This window comes from Acinonyx jubatus, chromosome D2 (genome assembly GCF_027475565.1).
Source record: "Acinonyx jubatus isolate Ajub_Pintada_27869175 chromosome D2, VMU_Ajub_asm_v1.0, whole genome shotgun sequence".
Classification (NCBI taxonomy): Eukaryota; Metazoa; Chordata; class Mammalia; order Carnivora; family Felidae; genus Acinonyx; species Acinonyx jubatus.
In genome coordinates, this window is record NC_069393.1 from 78864168 (window position 1) to 78883253 (window position 19086).

The 19086-nt window shown below is 52.5% G+C and overlaps 1 protein-coding gene across 7 annotated transcripts in view; it reads right to left on the reverse strand.

The window, feature by feature from the left end:
- CTBP2 (C-terminal binding protein 2) overlaps window positions 1-19086 on the reverse strand; it is a 159503-nt gene that overhangs the window by 102974 nt on the left and 37443 nt on the right. For 5 of the 7 annotated variants that reach the window (XM_027063345.2, XM_053207101.1, XM_053207098.1 and 2 more), the window contains one exon: window positions 7133-7234. The exons of 1 other annotated variant lie outside the window; for it this stretch is intronic. The gene's annotated coding sequence lies outside the window, so the exon portion shown is untranslated. Of the gene's footprint in view, window positions 1-7132; window positions 7235-13478; window positions 13671-19086 lie in introns of those variants that run through there. One more of the 7 variants, XM_053207099.1, reaches the window with a different exon arrangement.

A 19086-nucleotide genomic window follows, 5' to 3' on the forward strand; every position in this document is an offset into this window, starting at 1 on the left:
TCCCACAGGGCGCCTTCAGTCCCGCCGACCTGTGGGAGGAGACACAGGTGTTCAGTCTGCAGAGACGGTCGCGGCCGGAGGGGACAAGGGGCATTCCAGCAAACCCACATACCGCTAAGCCCACATCCCACGCTGCCCTAGAGGGGCGAGGCTGGATCCAAGGCTCTGGTGCTCATGAGCAAAAGCACCAGCCCGCCCCGCCCTGCCCCCCGATGGAAACCGATGGAGAGCGATCGCCCCGCTGCCCCGATCCGGCTGAATTTTTCAAGGAGTTGTAGGTTACACCCTGTCCAGGCCAACAAAGGTTTCCTTCGAGTTAAACAATGTATAGCTGAACCGGAAGGAGGGAAGGCGACCACAGCAAAGGTGTTGGGTTACAAGGCACAGGAATCAGATAGCTTTACCACCAAGACTCATTTTCTGCCCCGTCTCCTATATGAAAAGACGGCACAACACGGTCTGACAAATCAAGGCCCCCTCCAAACGGATCCGATGAGAAGCTCTCGGGGACGCCCGATCCTGCCCGCCTGGGGAAAGATGGGGACTTGGGGAACGGGGTCCTCTGTGGGGAGTCACTGTTGTCAGCGCCCAATTATGAAGGAACGGAAATGAAACTCTGGAATCGGATGCTCAGAACTGCACCTCGTCCGCGGTTCGTGTTTTTTTTAATCTCCACACGCTAACTTTTTTCCCTAATGTTCTATCTTTTTGCCATATATAATTAATTTTAACAGCATCTCCAACTTACCCCACAGGCTGTTGCTGGGTCTTTTAAATAGTATACTGCTGAGAAACTGATTTGTTTGCTCCCCGTGCCTGAAGAAACCACATTATGAAATATGTATAAATGTCATCGTTCAGGCTGCTTCTTAGGATTAAGTACAGGAAAATGCTCCATTTTCCCCCCGGCACAGAAGTCCACTCGTGGCCCACGCTCTCATGTATCACCCATGTACTCCCCCCCCCTCCCCCCCAAAAAAACCAATGAACTACACCGCATTTTCTCTTCAAACCTCCTATATATCCTTAACTGGTACAAGTCTAGGGGAATTATCTTAATTGCTACGTGGAAAGCATTAATTGCGAATGTACTCAGCAGAGAAGACTGGATTTCGAACAGCATGGGGCTAGGTGGGAGGTACCCAGTTTGCCAAAAATAAAGGAGTCGATCAATCAAGCAAGCAGGAGTGTTCTGCTGGGAGTTAGACAGGAGCCACAGACAACAGACCTGGGGACACCAACTCCGGGGACGACCGGACTCACAGCCATTGCCCAAAGCCTCATTTCAGAAAACGCTTAAATCAGGGTGCCGAAACCGGATGACGAAACGCTCTGAAAATCCGGAGCTCTTTCAGGGTCACACGGGCTACTTCCTGAGCCGTGTGTGACATATTTCTTATAGCATCTGTGGCACAGGGAGCCGTGGCAAAATTGATAAAGTGATGCCAGGTTACACTAGAACCCAGAGATGCGGCGTCCGTCCCTCCATGAAAACCTTGGGGGCGGGGGGGGGGGGGGGAGGCGCAACAGAAACTACTTAAAAGTCACACCAGGTTAAAAACAAAAGTTCACGGTCTAACGCATTCTCGAGGTAGTGGTCACAGTGGTGACACAAACACACACACCAAATAAAACACGCAAAATAACCTTTTCCTCTCCTGTTAATCACTCTTGGACTGGCGGATTAGGGGTCCCAATGGGTTTTTTTTTGCTTTTTATTTTTTTTTTTTAATTTTTTTTATTTTTGAGGCAGAGAGAGACCGAGCATGAACGGGGCAGGGGCAGAGAGAGAGGGAGACACAGAATCGGAAGCAGGCTCCAGGCTCTGAGCCATCAGCCCAGAGCCGGACGCGGGGCTCGAACTCACGGACCGCGAGATCGTAACCTGGCTGAAGTCGGACACTTAACCGACTGCGCCACCCAGGCGCCCCTTTTTTTTGCTTTTTAATGTTTGTTTGGTTTTTAGAAAGAGAGTGCACAAGCAGGGGAGGAGCAGAGAGAGAGGGAGACACAGGCTCCAGGCTCCCAGCTGTCAGCACGGAGCCTGACGCGGGGCTCGAACTCACGCCTGTGAGATCATGACCTGAGCCAAAGTCGGACGCTTAACCAGACTGAGCCACCCAGGCGCCCCAGGATCCTAATGTTTTTGGTAAGAGAAAGTTCACTTCCCCACCCACTCACACAACCACATCCACAATCCCCATTACGAAACTTGTCGTAAACTTAAAATATCGTATCCTTCAACCAGTGGGGCCCTGACCCTGGCAGGTCACCTCCTCCTCCTCCCTGCTCTCCTTCAAACACTTCTAACACCCATGTGTCAAGCCTCGGTCAGCTGACAATCACCTCTGGTTGCTGGGAACTTGGGGTGCTGTTCCGCTGTCCACTGGGGAGACCAGAGAAAGGAAAGGGGCTTTCTCTGTGCACGAGTCCTGCACCACAGCCGCACCCACGGGGACAAGCAGTGGCTCACGCTCCCCCCCTTCACACGTACCCAAGTGCTTGGCGTAGGGACAGACTCATCCTACACTTGAGAACAGCCACGGGCCCCAGGAGGCATCACTAGCCACCAAGGGGTCCCGCGATGCCGGTAAAGCAAGTCACGACACTGCAGGGTTTCTGCAGGGGGCGAGGGGAAACCGGAGTCTGGGGCTCCCTGGTCGGTGTCTCCAGCTCTTCTCTCTCACAGGCCCCATGTGCTGGCACAGAGATCGGACCATCAAGTTGCTCACTGATAAAATGGGGATCTTGAAAAGGGAGGTGGCCCGCATGTCCACGTCTCCCAGCGGAACACAAGGACGGCGTGCTCCATAATGTCACAGCTCCTGCCCCACCAGGAGAGAGGGCCACGGGCAGCCACCCCCTCCCAAGCTGGGCCCTCCAGCAGAAGCACAAGTAGGCAGAGACCCACCCCGGCTGGGAACCCCAGGAAATACAGGCGGGCGTGCTTATTCCGGACAGACGCACGACAGAGTGAAAATTAAGACTGGTTCCGCACCTCCCTGGCTGGTTAACTGGCTGGGATTAGAACCAGCGGTCTTGGGGAGTGGGGGACGGGCAGCAGCAGCGACAGCACAAAATCCACCCACCGGGAGCTGGAGGCTGGACCCGTGCAGCGTGGACAGGGATAAACTCCCAAGAACAGAAACCAGGGGGCTGCACGGATGACCTCTGTGGTTCTGCCCAGGAGCTGTGCTAGGGTTTTGAGGGTCTCAGGAGGAAAGAACAAGGGCCGAATCAACACCCTCCCAGAGAACGGCTACCATGTGAACTTGGACGTGCGGCTCAGGAATAAAATCCCGTGCGGCTCAGGAATAAAATCCCAACAGGGCTGAAGAACCCAGAGCCCAGCTGGGGCCCTCCTCCCATTTCCGCAGAGACGGCTGAAGCTCCAGGAGCATCCCCGCACCCCCTGGCCCCCAGCTCAGCCTCCTGGCTGTTTCTCATCTAGAGAGTTCCCCCACAGATAGAAGGCCCTGCGTATCTTTCTCTGGTCTGTGGTTTCCGATGTTGGCAGCCTCGCCTCTGGCCGAACATCTGGAGCACGATGGCTCGTCCCTAGTGCAGGCCAAGAGCTCGAGGACCCTGGGGGGCCACGGTGCCAGGACCAGCAGACCCCACGGTGTAAGCTTATTCGTTCCTAGAGTAGGGCAATACTTTCCCTTCTGCTTTTTGGGAACGAAATCCGTCTTGGCAGAAACAGGGCAGAGGCTCTAACAACCAGGCAGAGGGCTTCACAGAGCCCTGCTGGTCCACTAAAGCCACACTGCAGATGGCCAGCACAGCCTGGTGCCCACAGCAGACCGGGTGAGGCCCTCCACACCCACCAGGCACAAACATTGCCAGCGCCCTGGGGATCTCAGCTTGCGGCCGTCGGTGATGTGTGTGTGCGCGCGCGCGCGCCCGCGTGCGCAGTAGGTCCAGCATTCACATCATTATCCGATCCGTCAAAATAACACCATGCACAAGCTTCTCTGTGCGCAAGCAGTTAGATACGCTGCCGTGTCTTTGCCAAACCACAGCCACTGCTACCCGCCCCCCATCACTGTACAGAATGAAGGCGAAGAGCTTTGATTTGCATTTGCACTTATGTGTAGGCATGTAACAAAAAGTGCTTTTATTCCCCCCACTGCCACTTTTGTGGCAATTACAAGGTACCTGGGTGCTGACGCAAACACTGACGCTCAATAACAAAACGGTGCAAAGACAACAATGACCCACCGATGGAGAATGCAACTCTGGTTGCGGTGGGGGACGGGGGGTGGGGAATCAGCAAACCAGCAAAAGGCATGCTGGGTTTTCATTGTAACAAGTAACAACATACAGAAGGAAGAGCAAAAAACCTACAACAGAAGTGCAAGATGGAAACGTCACATGTCGTTATTCATTCGTAATGAGAAAATGAGCCTCTTTGCGGGGAGAAAACTTAAATGTGTCATTTGCAGTTTATTTTTATGAGGCCACAAACCAAATTAACGAAGTCTAGAATAACAGGCATAGAATGCTTTTAAATGGGGACATACTCAAAAACACGAAGAGGTCAAAAATGACGTATAAACGGTTCCAGAGCCTCTCGGGTTTGCCACTTGGAGGCTGTGGTTTTCCTGAGTTTTGTGCTTTTCATCTACTTCCTTCTCCTCTGCCCACATTAAACAAGCTCTGTGTAGACCAGAGACCTCAGCAGGTGAGTTACCGGGGTGAAATCAACACGTGGTCCTTCTTCGGGCTGTAATGCAAGACGTCCCTCTTCTGTCGCTGTGCATCTACTGCAGGTGGGGCTGAATGGGCAGCCACCAAAAAGTGAGGTACAACTTACTGGTCACAGTGATGAACCACAGAGAAGAGGTCCAGAAGCGAACACACGCTTCTAAGGACGTGTAGAGGTCCCCTCTGTATCTGTGAGGGTGGTCGGGGCAAAGGTAAAGCCCCATGGCGGGATGCCCAGTGCTGGGGACTCCGGGCCAACTGAAGGCAGAGAGGCACCCTCCTGGCACAGTAACGATGCTCTGACTACAGTCAGCTCCCACGCGGTACCGCACATCTCAAGCTCCTCCGAGGGGTCACCCAAAAGTATGCCCCAAACACAGCAGGGGGAACCGGCCTATCCGGCCAGCATCTGAGCATGCTCAGTTCTTGGGAAAAATTTGTTATAGGGACCGTGTTGCAATTTCATTCCGGTACAGATGCATTTATGCAACGTTAACGTTCAGCTCTCTGGATCGAGACCACCGATAAACAGCAGCCCGCGGTGGTTCAATGATCAGGTTGAGCCAAATGAAAATGTGGTTACTCAACCATGTTTGTGATCTATATATATCTCTATCTTCTCTCTCTATATATACACTCTATCTACATATCTATGTCTACACATCTATAGATCTATATATAGATACATAAAAAGTCCATTTCATCCCTATACTATGAATTCCCATAGGCTTATCTTTAGAGGACATAGTTTTCCAACCCTCCAAGGTCTATAAAATAGTTGGCAGCAGAACTGGACGCCCGTGGGAGTCCAATGAATTTCCATCGCCGTCACAGTGGTGACGCCACTGAAAACCTCTTTGGCCTCAACACCCAACACGGAAACCGACATCCCACCAACCCCAGGCCCACGAAGATTCTGTAACAACAGTATCTCTGCCTGAGAATCCAGCACACAGGGTCTTAAGCTAAAGGTTTCTGTTAGAAGAGTGGGAGAAAGCCAGAAGAGAAAGAAATGTTGGCCTTGATAGGCAACGCTCAATGCCCGCGCCCCCCCCCCCCCCAACGAATGTTCAACATTTCTAGTCTCTCGTCCTCCCAAGGGCTAAGAGTCTTAGAACTACTCCAAGAATAGGGGTCTCCTCTGTCTGCACACTCTGCTGTGGCCTGTGGTCGGGCCAGCCCTCTGGGTCACGCCTGGGGGAGGTTTCTGGGTTTCTTGATCAAGTTTCATCTTAAAAGGCAGGGCAGGTGGGGGACCATCATTGCCCCGTTACTGATGCACGAATAAAACCTCCAAATGCCTAGAAGAGGCTAGTGCTGGCGGGGGGGGGGGCCTGGCAGGCCCAGGTGGTGACATCAGGATCTCCACCTGATCCTGCTACCTCACGGGGACACTCAGTGAGACCCCTCCCCGGGCCACAACCCACGCGGCCTGCTGGGTTCAGGCGACTTCACCGCAAGCCTCTCACGGGCCCCGGCTCCGAAGAAAGCGGGGCCCAAGCCTGCAGGGCGGAACCTGCCCTTTCCCGAACCGGAGGCTCTGTGTGATCCAACACGTTGGGGGACGTGCCCGGAGGTGTGACAGGACACGCAGAAGATCTGCTCTCACACTTTTTCTTGCTTTTAAACGACGCTGTTAGCTCGAGGAGAAAACATTTTTTTTTCCAGCAGGATAAAAATCAATCACTTCTGAGAAGTTGCTTGCATTTTGAGACTTTGAGTAAGATGCAGGTTTTGTGAAAAATGGCTAACGGCATGTGGCAACTAGACTCTGGACCTCCAAACCTCGCCATGGGTAAGGACTGAAAGACATCAATCGATACTTTCTCAGCCACAGTCCAAATGAGTGCAGGCAAAATTGAACGCTCTCCTCTGTGCACACCCACATCCCCAAGCAAGTCCACCAGAAAAAATCGTTAGGTGTTCAAGACATCCTCGAGGTTGGTAACGCTAAGAATCTAAGCTCATTAGAGATGTGCCTTCATCAGCAAGCTGCTTTCTTTTCTCTAGACACCTATCTACCTTTTTACTCAAGCCTCCTGGGACAGCATGAGACGATTTCCCTAATTCATTTTTATTCTTTGCAATTAATACGTCGAGAAGTCGTAACACGACTTCCATTCTGCCTTGAGTTTCCTAGTAGTGTAATTTCCGTTGACTTATCTCTGTAGCAGCAGCAGCAGCAACAATCACTTTACGTTGAACTATATTGCCTCAGAGTTAATTACATGTATTTTGCTTCTGATAAATGAAAATACCAGATGCAATTAATTGAAAGACAATCAATATGATCCTGCTATTAGACATCCCAGTGAAACATCCAGAGCCTGCTGGCGATCCATAGTCATCAACTAATTGAAAACGCATTCCAGAGGGGTCTTAGAAAACCTGAACTTTTACCTGGAGATATTTTACAATAACTCACCAATACAAATCTGTCCACAAACTACCGTTCACACGATGGGCCGTCCGTCTTTTTAAGGGAATCCAGCTTCATTGGCTCAAAACCATTTAAGGCGACGAAACTCTGAAAGCACAATGAATTGGGTCAGTGGAACCGAAGCAGTGATTTTTTTCTGTTGTTGTTTACATCTAGCCATTGCTTAATTGCATTTTCCCCGTGCCTTCGATTCTAAGCTACCAGAGGTTATTAAATGGTTTCATTAAAAATACTATTTGTCTTGCTTTAGTCACACACCAGATCAAATTAAACAGCAGAGCACCAGAACAAATGAACCCTTTCCATCTATTCTGACACAAAGCCAAGCGCACAAGACCAGCAGGTGATATTGTGTCATCACCATGAAAATATCATTTACATCCCTTTACATCTTCAAGTAGCAAGCAAAGGGACAAAACAATCAATACCTTCAAGCAAAAAGTATTACCAACTGTTTGAGAAACATGGAAGTATGAAGTGCAATTCATAAGCCCATGGTTTATACGTGCTATTAGCATAAATGCTGACAACTGTTAATCCACAGTAACTCTGATTAACGGTTGCAGTTGACCATTAATAGAAGGCATTTTAACTTACTGCTGAAATTGATTACTCAGTTAAGAATTCAATCCTAATGTTCAATAAAATTGCACTTTCTTGGCAAATGCAATATGAAATGAGGTGATGCATTGAACAGCACTCACATTTATTTTACTATACAAGGAATGAAGAGGAGATCTATGGTGCCATCACATTATCTGAACCTCTTCCTATTCGCACCGAGTTGTAAGAGGGGCAGGTGGGAAGGGGCTCCTCTGGCTGCCTGAAAAGGCAAAGGCACCCGGGCAAGTGGGTCCAGGTGTCTTTTCGGTGGCTTTCCCACGAAGAACAGACAGGATTGCAACACTGCAGGTGTTATGCAAATCGGACCGTCCACGTTTCAAGGCAGTCTTTTCTCACGTCCCGTGAGACAGCAGAGGTATGCAGCCCGGAAGCGAACTGTCGCGGTCAAACCTGACCATTCCTTCCGGGGGCCCAGATTCTAATCAACCAGGACTCAAATGGTTGATTAATATTTCAAGAAGTGCATGAAATGACAGCAACCAAGCTTCCCACCGCACTCTACTTTTCAAATCATTTGAATCTTAGGAAGCTGGAGTTTCTTTATCCACGGTCTCCTCCTTTAAAACAATGGGGTCATCTCTTGGGATCCAATTCTGGGACGTAACCTGCCTAAGTATGCAGCAAGTCAGAGACAGGAACCACTGCACCTCCCAGGTCCGTCCACTCCCCCCTCAAAAGGACCCCATACTTGTGTGTTCTCCCGTCAACGTAAGGAATCAGGGCATCTGAGTGCGCGGGCACCAGCCGGCTCCCACACCGCCAACTAGAACGGAGGCCAAGGGCAGGCGTGGCCCTGCCGGAGTATTCAGAAAAAGGGTGGCCTCTACAGTCACAGTTATCACATGTGAGGTCAAGAAATAATTCACTCCCAGCTGTGCCTCCACACCACCTTAGGCCACAAACTTTCCAACCCAAGGAGGGGTGACAGGGAGGGGACAGAGACTGCCAGGCTATTCAGTGGTGGCGAACACCCAAGACACAAGTAAGTTTCATGTTTAGTAACTAAGCATTTACCCTATTGAGGAACCATCTTGATTTTCAGGAGGCTTGCCTAGCAAACTCCTGTTCACCCTTCAAAACCCATCTCCTAGAGGTCTTCTGTAACGCCTTCTGTAACAATGAAGGGGCGGGGGGAGACGAAGGGGAGGGGGAGGGAAGGGAGGAAGGGGGAGACAGAGAATCCCAAGCAGGCTCCACACTCAGCTCAGAGCCTGACATGGGGCTTGACCTCATGAAACATGAGATCATGACCTGAGATGCCATCAAGCTTAACTGACTGGGCCACCCAATCACCCCTCTGAGTCTCCTGAATGTTAAATGCCTTGATTACATTTGATTCCTCTCTGGATCTCACTAGGTCTGGAACACAGCAGAAAATCACATTTGTAACTAACTGCAGAACAGAACTTACATCCTTGGTCTAGTATTGTTTGTCCTTGTAGGTCACTGGCTTCCCCTTTCGTTCCATTTCCAACGCTCTGCACAACCACAGATCCTCAAACGTTTACAGACACACAGATGTGTAAACAAGGCATGTCCAAAACCATAAGGAAATTGTATCTACAGCTGACCCTTGCATGACGTCAGTGCGAACTGTGCGGGTCAACGTAACATGCGGATTTTTTCAAGAAAATAGAATACGGTCCTAGAAGTGTATTTTCGCTTACGATTTTAACAATACAGCCTATATAACAGACTATGTGTGTCAATGGACTGTTTACATTGTTATTTACGGCTTCTAGCCAATCATAGGTTATTGGTAGTTAAGTTTGGGGAGAGTCAAAACTTCTATGCAGATTTTCGACAGCATGGGGGGTGGGGACGGGGTCCAATGCCCCTAACCCTATGTTGTTCACGGACCAGCTGTATAACAGAAAATGGTCCCTTTGTTTAATTGTTTAATGTTTATTTTTGAGAGACAGACAGAACGTGAGTGGGGGAGGGGCAGAGAGAGAGGGAGACACAGAATCGGAAGCAGGTTCCAGGCTCTGAGCGGTCAGCACAGAGCCCGATGCGGGGCTCGAACCCACTAACCGTGAGATCATGACCTGAGCCGGAGTCAGATGCTTAAATGACTGAGCCACCCAGGTGCCCTGGAAAAGGTCCCTTTTGGAAAGCAGGGAGGGAAGGAAACGTTATTGGTGAAGTGAAATCGAGCACTGTCTGTACAGTTACTTCTTGTTTTTAAACAAAGTTCTGAAGAGAAACACACTAACACGTTCACAGTTACCTAATCTTACCGGTGGGTACAGATTCTTACTTTGAGACACTTCAGAATAAAATTAATGAAACAAGGAGCAGACAACTCTGCCTGGCTGGAAGGCTTCACAGAGGAGGTGACAAATTCGGGAGTGCCTGCAGACTGCCCAAGCCAACCGGGACCGCTTATTTAGCAGATTAAGAAAGTTAAAAGGCTTGGAAGACGGTCAAAATCTTTAAAGTCAGCACGCACTCTTACTTGAAGGTGGAAAGAAGTACTTTTAAAAAAACTGGAGCTACAAACCCACAAACCCTTGTTACCACAGCACAATGAGCAAGAGAAAGTACCCTGCAGACCCGCCAGGATTTCTTTTTTTTAAATGTTTATTTTATTTATTTTAAGACAGCATGAGTGAGCACAGGGGAGGGGCAGAGAGAGAGGGAGACGCAGAATCCGAAGCAGGCTCCAGGCTCCGAGCTGTCAGCACAGAGCGGGACGCGGGGCTCGAACCCACAAACCGTGAGATCACAAGACGCTTAACCGACTGAGCCACCCAGGCGCCCCACCCACCGGGATTTTTGTAAGAACTTCCAGGAGTACACAACAAGGCACAGAAATGACTTGGCTGATTAAAACCACCACGACTCCTCCACGAGCAACCTCAGAAGCCCAAGTGGGGGCTAGTCCACGAGGTGACTCGGCCGCGGCGGACGAACACCAGTCAGCTCCCGCGTCCGGCCAGGGAGAAGGGCTCCCATTTTTGGCTTGCACCATCAACCTGGGCGAGCCTATTTAACATCACTTGGCAAACGTGTTCCGCCCACATCCGAGGGTAACAAGACCGGGGAGAAGGGCAGCATCCAGAGCCTGGAGGAGTCTCAGCCGGGCCGTGTCCTGGGGCGTTCTATGTACAGGAAACAGACAATTCAGGGCATATGGCCCAGAAGGATCTCTCTCCTCCTGGATTTTTAGTTTCTTACCTGAAGTCAGGCATAGGAAAATTACTGTTAGGGGATCTAGTTAGTGAGACTACTTTTCTGAAATGGAATGAGATGAGCACCTTGGAAAATCTGTGAAGAGCCGGAGCAAGCTCTAAGAGGGCCTGATGGCAGCCTTCTGGATCATTCGGGGAGGATCCGTCCTGCTCTCACCTGAACTCCGGCCGTCTTTCCTTACAGCTCCTGTGCCCTGCAGGGCACCAAAGGCCCTCTACCATCCAAGCTGCAGTGAGGCGAGGGTACCCGGGCGCTCAGCCTGGGCTCTCCCCACCATCCCACCTGCTGCAGGCATCACTTCAGGGACAAAACACCCAATGACTTGCACCTGCTCTGTGTGAATTCCTTCTAATGCTGCTTCTAGCATCTAAGGTTCTGATGGTCAGCTCTTGTTATCACCGGAGGCCTGGCCCGAACCCCACCTGGATTCTCTGTGCTCCGGCTACTCACGTTTGGGTCATCTAGGCTTTAAAATGCCTGTCCCACTGTCCTGCCATAGGTGGTGGGGGCGGCTCTACCTGCTGCTCTCCACTGGGGCCCCTCCTACTCATCATCTCCAGGCAGCCAGGGAGCTGAAGGGCAGCTCAGCTTTGCCCTTGTAATAAATCAGCCCAAGACCCTCAAAGCGGCAGATGTGGACAGAGCAGGCGGCCCAGGTGCCCCGAGAGCACCAGACTCATCTGGAACCTGCTCCTGGCACCCACAGCCTCATCTCGGATCCAGGGGACCCCATCAGCATCTACTACTTAGAAAACCCAAGAGTCGTCTGCAATAATCATACCTCAGGCAGTCATGAAATTACCCAATACAGGGCCACTGAGAAGGGCACGGAGTGCTAGCTGGACACACACACACACACACACACACACACACACACACACACACACAAAGACTCCCAGGCTCCACCGGTGAACAGGACCTGGGACTCTGCCCCAAGACCGAGACTGCACCTGCTTCACAGGCGAGAGGGCCCTTTCGAAGAGATCTGGAAGCCCAGCCCGGGTCCCGCACACAAGTACTCAGAAAAGGCTAGTCGTCATCCATCCTGGCACAAGACCTCAGGACCAGATTGTCATCATTAGCACCTTCTAAAAACCAAACCCACCTCGGGGCACCTGGGAGGCCCAGGCGGTTAAGTGTCCGACCTTGACTTCAGCTCAGGTCATGATCTCACGGTTCGGGAGTTCGAGCCCCGTGTTGGGCTCTGCGCTGACAGCGTGGAGCCTGCTTCGGATGGTCTCTCTCTGCCCCTCGATCTCTCTCTCAAAATAAATAAAACCTGAACTCCCAACTGGGTCACTGAGACCAACATGCCTCCCATCCAGCCCGTCGCCTAGCTGGGTGAGAGTCGTGCGGCAAGGCTGTGTTCAGAAAATAAACAAAAAGACTGGCTGAAGAACCATCCAGAACCTCAGCCTTCTCTCTCCTGAATGCTCTCTTGGCACAGATGCCCTACTGGTCAACAGGGCGCCCGCTGCTAGGACATTTACAACTGAGCCGCGCAAACAGGACAGGTTGGCACTCCACGAACTGCCCACGTCCCACAGCTGCAAGGCCCCACCCTCGTGGCGTCCAGCTGCCCATCTGGGCCTCAGGGCAGGACGGGCCGCCCCGCAGGAGAGATGGGCCCACTGGGCTGCTGCGAGAGGGACCCACACAAACAAAACTCAAGCCATAGCTCCAGAGAAGGCTCACCCCACCTCTCAAGGGCCTTGGATGGTTATCCCCAGAGGGGACGTGAAGGTCCATGGGTCCACCCCCTCCACCAAGACCGGTTTCAATCTCTTCTCCCCTCCTGCAGCAGACCTAGCCCCACCACTGTTTTGGGGCTGCAGTCTGAGAGGACAGTAAGCCTTAGTGACCGGGCCACAATCGGGAAGTAAGGGCACTGCAAGGGGGCTCCAGGGGCTTTCCCACACATCCACCGAGGATCCTCTTAACTGTGTCAAGGTCAAGGGCGACAGGCAAGGAAAAGCCTCGGGCAGACATGGAACCTAGACGTCCACAGAAAAACCAAGTGCCCTCCTCGTAAAACTGGCCTGTAGAACATGTCCTTCTGGCCAGGCGGACGGACACACACCCACAACAGGACAGGGGAAGAGTGCCTGGTTTCCTGTCTCCACCCCCAGTCCTACTTACCCAGCCCCTGGTTCACACCCTGGCCACCTGTGCTGGTCTCTCCCTAACCTTCCACCTCCGGTCGGCCCTCGCTCGCCAGGGTCACTTTGAGGATGTGTGAGGCAAAAGCCACCAACAAGACTAAGGAGATGGCATCGGGGCCTCCCCAGCAGACTGGGTGGCACCGGGCGCCCTACGTGCCCAGTGGGGGGCTGCAGTCTGCGGTCTCCCGCCTCCCGCCTCTGAGCGTGCTGGGTCACAGCGGGATCTGCCCTGTAACCAGGATGTCAAGGCCGCCACTGTAGTCCACGAAGCCAGGGGAGCCCAGCATAGTGCCCCCACCCCCTCCGCGTGCGTGTTTATGCGCCTGCCCAGCCTTCGATCGTTAACTCACCCCAGAAAGGCCCAGCCCATCCGGCACGAAGCAGGGCAGAATTCTGGTTTAGCGGTTACGTGGGAAAAGGCAAGGAAAGGACAACGTCTACCGAAGAGCAAACTGTTCCCTGCACGTCGGACGAGACCGAATTAACACGGTGTGATCTGAGTTGCCATCACCTCAGCGTGGCCAGGTTATTCTTCCCCAGGATTCAATTCCACTTACTATTGCCTAATAATAAATAAACGATATTAATTAGCCTGGAAACAATTAGCCTTTATTCGGGGGGGGGGGGGGGGAGGAAGAAAAATAAAAAAGCAAACAAACCCTGAAAGCTAATTCTTTCCAGGTCCCTATACAGCCCACGTTGGCATCGAAACACTTAAGGTCAAATCAACACTTCATTATAATCCCCCGATGCCCCAGAGTTTCAGCTTCAATAAGAAAAATGCCCGCCAGGCAAAAACTTCACATACACAGTCTTTGTGGAGAATGTTTATGGAAATTTTGTAATATTAAATGCGTTCAGCTGGTTTTGAGTTTTCAGAAAGTAAAGGCCCAACAGCCAAGATTCTGGAACTCTTGTCTTTAAATCTAAGGGCAGCCAGTGGAAAACTGTAGGGAAGTCTTGGAACGCTGCCATTTTTTTTAAGGAAAACAAAACAGGAGATTTTCTCCGGTGTTGTCTCAGATGTAGTCAATTAATTTGTGCCTTTCTCTGCTCCGTTTTCCGGTTTTTTCCTGCCGGAGCCTACGGAGCCCGCAGATTTGAGACAGAAGTAGGTGACCAGGAGCCGTTCAGCCTCGGAGCATGAACGGGGCTTCAACGTGCCGGGGAAGGGCTCCGTCCTAAGTGGCAGATCGGGGGGAGGGGGGAATGCTTGGAAACGACTGTAAAAATGGGTGCTGCTGACCAGGCCTGGTGCAGGCCAAGGTTTCGGGGTGGGGGGGGGGCCGGGGGAGTAGATCCATAAGCAGCAACCCACACACACAGTGACGTCACTGGGCGAATTCAAGCTGTGTTCCCACACCCCAACTGCCCAGCTGGCCAGGGGAGTGAAGGCAGCTGGGCCTGAGCGGTCTGACCCCTCAGCTCGTAGAAGCCTGTAGGAAAAGTCACACAGGCCAGGAAGCTGCCTTGTTAACTCTGAAAAGACCACAGGGGGAGAAGGAGTCCTTGCCAGGGAGGCCTCTGCTCAACGTACCAGAACCCAGTCTCCAGCAACGGAGGGACAGGGAGAAACCCACATCGCCCATCCGGGGCGTGTGTAGGTGGCTTTGCACGGTTCCAAGTAGCGACTGAACAGGGAAGCTACGGGCCGAGGAAACAGAGGCGGCTCCTGGTGCACGACAGCCTTTAAAATAAAACAATTTTTTTTTTATAGTTATTTTTGAGAGAGTGAGACAAAGTGAGACTGGGGGAGGGGCAGAGAGAGAGGGAGACACAGGATTGGAAACAGGCTCCAGGCTCTGAGCTGCCGGCACAGAGCCTGACGCGGGGCTCGAACCGGCGGACTGCAAGATCATGACCTCAACCGAAGTCAGGTGCTCAACCGACTGAGCCACCCAGGCGCCCCGACAGCCTTTAAAATAAGATCCACCGAGGAGAGAGCAGGACGCAGAAGGGTCACAGAGACAAACCACAAACTACCCTGGCGAGCTGCGGAGACAGTACGAGAGATCCTCTCCCCAGAAGTTAGGTTTCTGCCTTCACCCCTTTCTACCCCTAGAGACTGGTCGGAGGAGAGCATTTCCATAAAGACAGGAAATCATCTAAGATACGCCCCCCACCCCAACAGCTGGATGATGGGTCTCTCCTAATACACAGCAAATGCACACCTATACAAGCTGTACCTACACATCACGCATTAGGTGCCTGGATTATAGAGTTTTAAAAACTTAAAAAATATTTAACATAGGAGAAATACTTCTAGGTTAGTGGGAAAAGAAATATAAAATACATAGAATGATCTTATCCTTCCCCCCCCCCCCACAAAAGTCTCTGAAGTTGTTTATTTATAGACAGAGAATGACCGTGCACAAAGAGAGAGAGGGAGAGAGACAGAATCCCAAGCAGGCAGGCCCCGCATACTCAGTGGAGAGCCTGACACGGGGCTCGAACCCACGAACCGGGAGATCATGCCCTGAGCCAGAAATCAAGAGTCAGATGCTTAACTGACTGAGCAACCCAGTCTAGGCGCCCCTAGAATAATCCAATCTTAACTGAACTTTCAGGTATTCTTTAGAGGGTTATTTTCATTTTTTTGTAGATACTTAATGTACAGATAATACACCCAAAGTGCTATTTCTCTACGCGAAGATTAAAGGTGATGGTTTAAATGTACGTCTTTCAGATCACAAAAACCATTTAATTGTCTTCAGACTTTTCTATACTCTCCATTTCCTACAAAGAGCAGATTTCCTACAGTCCGGAAAATGTGCAGTGAAGAGGCTGTGGGGTCTTAGGTCAGGAATGGGGAGGGGGGGGGGGCTGAAGCTAGGAATGCAGCACGGGGGTCCCCACGTCGTGGCTGCCAACTACCTAGGTGGGTTTTGAAGTAAGGTATCTGCCCTACTCCTCAGGCAAGTTCAACCTGTAACAGCGTGTCCCTCTTGGGGACGCCGATGCAAAGCCTGAATTCCAGGGGCCAAGCAACTGGGGAGGATCCAGGGAGGGGAGCGGAGGCACCCACACACAGTGCGGATCCCCGGGCCCCGGTGGGGAGCTTGTCCGCCACGCACCCCCGAGCCACTAGAGACTAACAGTGAGCCGCAGCGCTAGTGGGGAGAGCAGGGCAGACTTCTCAGCGGGCTCCGCCAAGTTCTTGGCTACAGATCAGACTGCAGGAGAATGAGTACAGAGAAGCACTGGCCAGTTAGAGTGGAGTCCTCAGCCCCTAGGAAACTGCTTACAGAAAGACCTCATCAGCTCTCGACGCAACACTACGGACCAGCAGGCTCCACGCGGGAGACCGAGCAGGGATGCTCGGGGGGGGGGGGGGGGGGGGGGGGCAATCCGTGTGGACGGTTCACAGCCCCTCAGACTCCTGGTCTCTCCCACACCGTGTCCTCACCCCTACCCCTTCGTACTCTGGAGAAGGCAACTGGCGCTGGGCCTGTTTTGTGACTGATTTAGCTGGTCAGCTCCGTGCCAGCAGGGACGTGGTCCGATTTTTGTCTCGCAGGACTCAGAGCCCAACCGACGGTTAAGGGCCTTGGAAGGAGACTGTGTGTGGTCCTGGGAAAGTTACTGGGCCTCAGAATGCCTTCCTGCAGTGAGCCCAGGATGTGTGGGACTCAGGTGACGGCACAGGTACTAAGGTGCTCAGGGCTCGGTGCAGGGACCACCGTTCGCACTCAAACAGCACGCTCATCTAACAAATGCCGTGTTTCCTGACATGACTAGGTACATCCAAGAATCCAGAGTCCTAGAAGGGGGGGGGGGGGGGGGAAGCCTGAAGGGAAATTAGTTTTCTGTCTTATTTCAAACGAAATGTATTCAAACCCCAACCTCAAGGTTCAGGGAAGCCTTGAGTGTAAAATGAAGCACATCACTGCCATCAAATGGAGCAGCCGTGGTACCTGCAACAGAGGAACGACTTTACTTTTTAAAAAATTTACCAGGCTGGGCATGTTACAGAGAACAGCACGCGGGGAACCTCTGCAAACACAAACATGAATGAGGGAGGCACCCAAAGGTCTCACTGAGCACTAATTTACGTATTTCCTCTGGTGGCAACAAGCTTTTATTTTTTAAGAAGAAATTAATCACAGAGCCAGAGGAGACATGCTCGGAGGGAAACCGAGGACCCAGATCACCCAGCCTCTCGGAGACGACGGCAAAATCTACCTCGGTTCGGCTTTCTCCTCCCCGACCCCAGCACGCCGTCACAACACTCAGCGGTGCCAGCTGTCCCCGAGCGGCCCGACGGCCTCTGCACAGCCGACCCTGGCTCAGACCACCCAGGTGCACGATCCCGGATACAGACGTCAGACCCTCTTACCCAGAAGAATCCAGGACAAGGAGAGAAAAGCCAAACGCCAGACCAGCCCGTGCCCCCTGCCCCCCGCTACGTGACCCCATCCCAAGCACCGACGGTCTTATCTAAGAGAGGGAACACAGGAGCCCCCGAAGAGCGTGGGATTATTACCTATCGATTCATACAGGTCAGGTAAATAACACCGGGGCGCCTGAACTAACTTCCACGCCAACCTACCCACTCAGCCGCGTTATCGATTCCAGAAGTAGAGACGCCCTTTCAGCACGGACGGCGGCAGGGGCAGGGACTCCTAAGTGCCGTCCCCCCTCGAAAGACGGGTGTGTGACACACACATACCCGTGCAGTGTGCTTCCCGAAGGAACGATGGCTCGAACGGGTCGCCCCGAAGTCAGATTCCCAGGACCCGTCACTTGACGGTGGCCGCGAAAGCCGGCCAGAGCCACCCAGGTGCCAGTGCTCGCTCCTGGAGAGGCCGTGCTGCCACCTGCCTTTCTGCCTCCTTCGCGCATCAGGCCTGAGCCCCACGTGCTGCTATGGCTGCAGGACCGCTACTGAACGGGACATCCAAAGGCAGGGTCCCAAGTTTCGTTTCTTCACACACCGCAGCCAACGGGCGCGACGCAAAACCACACGACACAGACAGTCAAACCCCCGAGGAGAAGGCTGCTCTTCTGGTGGGTTCCCCAAACCAGCCGGGCCAGCGTGGCACAGCCCACCACACATCACCGGGCGGAGGGTCACGGAGACGTGGGGCCGGCAGAGGGAGGGGAGGCCGGCGGTGCCCGGTTCCTCCTGACATCAAAGCAGGCGGGGTGGGGGAGGAGGGGGTCGGCTTTCAGCACTCGGGTCCTTGTGGGGAGTTTCTTCTCACCCGCTGCTGGTCTCAGCCTGGGGCAGAGATCTTTGGGATGGAAGATTCCTCATCGACACACACAAGAACTTGAACGCACCTCCAAGGGGATGGTGCTGCGAAAAACGTCAGTCCCCAAAAGGCCATGTGTTCTCTGACTCCACGTTCATCACATCCTCTACAGGACAAAATTACAGGGATGGGAAAACAAATTAGTGGTTCTTGGGGCTGGGGACCGGGAAGGGGGCAGGACGCTCCAACTCTAGGACATTCTCTGAACAAGCTAGGTCTTGGGGGCCGGGCAGCCCTGCAGACGACCATGGACGTGGACCATGAATGGTCTTGGCCACCGGAAGAGGGTGTGGCTGGAGGCGGGGGACACGTGAGCTCCTCGGGCGCTGGAACTCCTCTGGATCTTGACCACGGTGGCGCATGCTGGAATGGACGACACAGGGGACACTGCGACACAGAAGCGGACACACACCTAAAGCCACATCAACGCTGGGGAGAGCTCAAGGATGTCTGGGGAGCACATCAATACCCATCTCCTGGTTGTTGTATTGTTACTATCGTTTTGCAAGCTAGGACCACTGGGGGAGACCAGATAAGGGTATTATTACAACCACATGTGATTCTAGGGCTACTTCAAAATAAGTTTAGTTAGGTTGGCCCTGTTTTTTTTTGGTTTGTTTAGTTGGGCTCCTGTTGGCCACAGATAGGGCCATTCCTTTATTTTTGTGGATTGGAGTGTTTACAAGAAGGAGCCACGTGGAGC